This window comes from Patiria miniata, unplaced genomic scaffold, assembly GCF_015706575.1.
Source record: "Patiria miniata isolate m_02_andy unplaced genomic scaffold, ASM1570657v1 HiC_scaffold_29, whole genome shotgun sequence".
NCBI lineage: Eukaryota > Metazoa > Echinodermata > Asteroidea > Valvatida > Asterinidae > Patiria > Patiria miniata.
This window is the reverse complement of record NW_024037068.1, coordinates 10,538,369-10,544,428: the sequence shown is the minus strand read 5'-3', so window position 1 is coordinate 10,544,428 and position 6,060 is coordinate 10,538,369. Positions and strand designations below refer to the sequence as shown.

Here is a 6,060-nt window from a genome sequence, read left to right as displayed (position 1 = left end):
CTGATTTTGGGCCAACAAATCCAACTTCACGAAACTAAGTCAAATGTTCACACAAGGTGTGTAGATGCCAGCAATGAATCCCCAAGAGATTTCGGCTCACTACAGTCAGGATCCGGGGAGAAAACAAACATTTTAGTTTTTGAGCAAAAATGGTCCAAATCTGCAAAGTTTTCCATATCCGCGGTCATCAAAAATACTGATTTTGGGCCAACAAATCCAACTTCACGAAACTAAGTCAAATGTTCACACAAGGTGTGTAGATGCCAGCAATGAATCCCCAAGAGATTTCGGCTCACTACAGTCAGGATCCGGGCAGAAAACCCAGTGGGCACATGACGTTGTTTCAACGTTGAATGTTGGTTGAAATGACGTCACGACGTCGAAATACCGTAAAACAACGTTATTTCAACGTCACTTTTGCGACGTTGATTTTATGTTACAGTTTGACGTTGTTTCAACGTCGAATAAATGTTGAAATTGCGTCGCGATATTATCAACCTAAATTCAATGTCTATCCAACGTCGGTTTTGTAACGTTGTTCCAACGTCCATATTTCGACATTAATCCAACATTGAATGTTGGTTGAAATTGCGTCGCGATATTATCAACCTAAATTCAATGTCTAGCCAACGTCGGTTTTGTAACGTTGTTTCAACGTCCATATTTCGACATTAATCCAACGTTAAATGTTGGTTGAAATTGCGTCGCGATATTATTAACCAAAACTCAATGTCTATTCAACGTCGGTTTGGTAACGTTGTTCCAACGTACATATTTCGACATTAATCTAACGTTGGATAAATGTTAAAATTGCGTCGCGATATTAACAACCTAAAATTAACGTCTCTCTGACGTCGGTTTGGTAACGTTGTTCCAACGTACAGATTTCGACATTAATCTGACGTCGAATAAAAGTTTAAATTGCGTCACGATATTGACAACCGAAATTCCATGTCTATTCAACGTCAGTTTGGTAACGTTGTTCCAACGTACAGATTTCAACATTAATCTGACGTTGAATATGCGTTTAAATTGCGTCACGATATTAACAATGTTAAATTCAATGTCTATCAATCGTCAGTTTTGTAATTGTTCCAACGTATTTTGACATTATTCTGATGTTGGATAAATGCTTAAAATTGCGTCGTGATAACGACCTAAATGTACCAACGTCGGTTTGGTAAACTTTGTTTAACATACGGATTTTAATTAGTCCAAAGTTGAAAAAATGTCGAAATTAAGTGCGTCGCAATCAAACATATTGCATTGCTTTGAAATTGAGTATCCTCGCGGTTACTTCAACGTCAGTCCTGCTGTATCAATTAACGTATAATTTTAACTATCAAAGTGCAAAATATTATGTCAAGAAATATAAACAAAATAGCCGACTTAATTGAACTTTGTGGCCTTTTTTATGAAAACATATTATTTGTCAGCACGCCAAAGCTGTGACGCTAGCCAATCACACGGCGCGTAATTTGTTCTACATTCCAAGGTTGTGACGCTGGCCAATCAGTTTTCATGTACTCTCTTTGAATCACGATATGGCGCGCAAGCATATGACCGTTACATATTTCGACATCATACTGCAGTTGTGTGGACGTGTAGCGTGCAGCCGACATCATTTTACTCAAATAACAGGTAAGAATTTTGCCATCAAAATTCGTAGTTATTGTTATGATGTTGCTTAGACATACCTGACGTTTATTCGAAGCACTTACTTATTAATTGCAACCAATTTCTCCCCAAAACGATAAACAAATATTGACACATCACTGGGGTCGGGGACACTGGCATGCATGGTCACTGATGATACCGGCGTCCGGTACGTATGGGAACCAGGTCGACCGCATGCATCCCGGCACTCGGAACAGTGTATTGCTGAGCTGTACTAAAACGGGTTCAATGGGAAAGTAGTGAGAGAAATCCTGAGAAATAATCCTCCATTGGCGTTTTGAACTGTACAGTATAATGGACGTGTGACTTAAACTTCCCGAGACGATATTGTTACCATGAATAAATGTGGTTCAATTACTGGATTTCCTTTGTATTGAAAAGTTGTTTCTGAGGAAATAGAAATTGCATGTTTTTTCACTTGGTAGACCTTATGGACATGAAATGCATGATGATGAAATGTACTTAAGCCTACCTGGTTAAAAAAAATAATAACCAGGAAAAATATAATTCAATTTTCTGCACTGTAGAGTTTCAGTTTTCATGTAATTTTCAGGCTAAAAAGTAAAAATGGATCGTCCAAAAGTGATTGTAGAATGGAATGCAGTATATTTTCTCGAGGTCAATTACTGCCATACTGGATTTCTTCGTACAGCTACACAGCGGTGATAGGTCGTGGGTCATGTACATTATACCGTTTTACTTCCCCTGATTATTAAACCAGGTGGGTTATCTTCCATAGGGAATAGGCCTATCAAGTGGGGGATAAACACTCCCGATTTCGATTTCACATGTTGCTATCACCACCCCGGTGCTCTTGTACATGTACAAGTCACAAAACGGAGGAAGTTGCTGGGTAGTTCCTTGATCCTTTGTGTAAAACTAAAAGTTGCTGTGACAATAGTGAGAATGCATAACACAAATTTCTGTATCAAAACTTTAGGTAAATGCAAGCATGGATAATTATACCGCTGTTTGTAGCCTGTGCTGTGAATGGTGAAATAACAAAATGGACTCACGGTGCAGGGAGTGAGTAATTACGTAAATGTATTGGCCTAAGTAATCAATCATTGCATAGGCAGGTGGTATTTCTACATAAACTTGTTTTTGTTTTGTGTAGATACTAGACATGGTTTGCATATTTTTTGGGGAGTATGCAGAGTCTAAGTTTGGCAGGTAGGACAGGTAGGGTAGTTAATCTCACTTTTTCAGCTTCTGAAGAAAAAAATCCTTTTCAAAATTCCAGAAGAGTTTACAAGACCTCACAGATGACGAAACCCCACTCAGCAATGATTCATACAGGAATTGAGGAGGAGCCAAAGTCAGCATGGATTGTCGAACCAGTATGGAGGAGTTATGTATGACTTTCGAAGATGCTTCAGTTTGAAATCTTTCGGACAGTACTCGCAGTGCCGTAGCTGGTATGTATATGCCGACAAAAAAAAAATTCAGGGCTAAGTTTTATGGCAAAAACCGATTATTTTATTCTTAAGTCAATAACACTTGCAGAGATGTAGCTCTGATTGCAGTCATCGCACATAAAAAAAGTGGTATTCAAATCCATTTCTACTTGTGCGAACAACAGACACAATGGCCAGTTCATTCAAAACGTTAACAAAACGCAAAAATGAAAACAGATTTGTGGCTATATCTTAATTGAGTGTTGGCAGAAGTTTCGTCACAGTGCATTGTATAATAACTTGTGTTTGTTTACACTCTTCCGTTATCTTTTTTCCTGATGGGTCTTTGCTTTTGTCTCTGAGCGTTGTTTTTTTTCTCATCCAACAGGTGCATGACCAAGTGATTGAAGACAGTTCAACAATGATGGGCAGAGTGGAACTGAAAAAAAGCAGATGAGGAGACGGACCTTTTCAGTTTCGCAGGTAATTTAATTTTCTTCGCCAGATTTAATTTATTTTGACCAATTATTGATCTTGGTTAAAATCTCATTGTGTGGTACTTGGTTGTATGGTTGATAATTGCTGAAGTGTCAGGAAATACAAGTGGTAGTTTTTATAAGTGCAAGTTTAATAAAAGGAATCATTCTGTTGATTTTTTGTACACAATGTCAGCACATAAAATGATGACCAAACGTGTTGTCGCTTTGTTGAAACTAATATGGTTTATGTATGTATTTCTCTTTGTTTGTGTTTGTAACATTTTCGTTTTTGAGGGTGATTTGGTTGTGTCAATGAAAAGAGATGGTTGGGGAGGAAGCTTGCAATTCTAAAATATTACACTATCTTTTATTTGTCTTTTCTAGCGAGGTCTAGTAACTTCGTAATCGGGCAAGGTGATGGATGTTGCTGCTTGTTGAGTTTTTCATCTCCTGTCAAGTTTGCGCCTGAAAGAAGAGGTGATGGAGGGACACACTGAGGGCCCATGCACCTTCACATTCAGTCGTACCTTTGGACTGTGTTAAATATTTCAATATTGGAACAGTTGATTAATAGTAATTGTTCAAATACAGTAAGTTGCTCTGGAGTGGCTGGTATCTTTCCGTAAGTGTAACAGGTAAAGGCTCTTTAAGTGATGGAAATTCAACCTCTGCCGCATCTTGTACTTTTCATCTTGAAACTTCCACGTTCGAGAAGTGGGGGACTGTTATAATAATTATATACAGTACATGTATTGTGCATTATTTAGTTATTACTGTTGATTCTTGGTTGACCTGTTCAAATGTTCAATTGAATCATTTAGATTAATTTTGTATGAATGATGCTGTTTGTTTTATTATTTTCTATTTGATAGTTTCTAATGCTCTTGCCCAAGTCTGCCGCATAACCTCTTGCAATATTTCACAAGAAAATTCATAGATATGATAGAATAGTGCTGCAGGTAAATTTGGAAAACTAATATGAATAGTATGCAAATGAAAAAAAAAAAGTGAATTTAGACGTTTAAAAATTGTACCTGTATGCTTGTTAATTCGTGTTATATTTCTGATGTAAATGCACTGGGCAGTGCTGCATTTCTTTGAAAAAAGAATCAAATTCATTATCATGTATCTTTTTAGAGACTAGTACCCTCGTTTAGGCTATAATGCTGTTGGAACAAGTCAATCTAATTCTAAATTTTACTATGTATGGATTAATTACTACTTTGTTGAAACCTAAAAGGTGTTGTATAAGCTGATAAGGTTGGAAGTTAATTAATAAATACACACATTTTTTTATGGAAAAAATTAAAGTGATTGATAAAGAATTTCATTTAAATTTAAAGTTATTCAATTTCGACATGGATTTAACAACACTCCTCAGCTTGCAAATTTATTTAACATAGAACGATTGGAAAAATGCCAACATCCACCATTATCAGTACATTCTGGCTTTAAATCTTAACACAAACCTTAAAATATTTTGATTCAAGAATTGCATTTATTTAACTGTGATATTTCTAAGAATAGGATGTCATTTAATGTTGATTATTTATACGTTGATTGAACATCATGTCAGTGCTATTTTAATGTAGAGATGTCGACGTTAAATCAATGTTGAAATGTCTACGTTAACTCAACGTTGTGATCTTAACGTTGTTTCAATGTCGACATTTCCACGTCGCTTCAATTTGCAAATTCAATCATTAATCAACGCTGAATCAACGTAGAATCTCCGACATTAAATCAACGTTGACATATTTACGTTGATTCAACGTCATGCTTTCCACGTTGGTTTAACGTCAGCATAATAACGTCAGATCAACTTGCAAATTCAATCATTAATCAACGTTGAATCAACGTAGAATGTCCGACATTAAATCAACGTTGAAATATTTACGTTGATTCAACGTTGTGCTTTCCACGTTGGTTTAACGTCAGCAAAACAACGTCAGATCAACTTGCAAATTCAATCATTAATCAACGTTGAATCAACGTAGAATTTTCAACACAAAATCAACGTTGAAATGTTGACGTTGATTCAACGTCGGCATTTCAACGTCAGAAAAACTTTCAAATTCAATCATTATTCAACGTTAGTTCAACATCGGAAACTGACGTTGTTTCAACGTTATTTCAACGTATTTTGCCCACTGGGAACAAACATTTTAGTTTTTGAGCAAAAATGGTCCAAATCTGCAAAGTTTTCCATATCCGCGGTCATCAAAAATACTGATTTTGGGCTAAAAAATCCAACTTCACGAAACTAAGTCAAATGTTCACACAAGGTGTGTAGATGCCAGCAATGAATCCCCAAGAGATTTCGGCTCACTACAGTCAGGATCCGGGCAGAAAACAAACATTTTAGTTTTTGAGCAAAAATGGTCCAAATCTGCAAAGTTTTCCATATCCGCGGTCATCAAAAATACTGACTTTGGGCTAAAAAATCCAACTTCACGAAACTAAGTCAAATGTTCACACAAGGTGTGTAGATGCCAGCAATGAATCCC

At 36.6% G+C, this 6,060-nt stretch overlaps 1 long non-coding RNA gene across 1 annotated transcript; it reads left to right on the top strand.

Moving 5' to 3' along the window:
• Positions 1-551: 551 nt before the first annotated feature.
• On the top strand, positions 552-4,135 carry LOC119736111. Its single transcript, XR_005272274.1, has 4 exons — positions 552-1,641; positions 2,921-3,095; positions 3,463-3,557; positions 3,938-4,135. It is a non-coding gene; the product is annotated as an uncharacterized LOC119736111 (long non-coding RNA).
• The last annotated feature ends 1,925 nt before the right edge of the window (positions 4,136-6,060 follow it).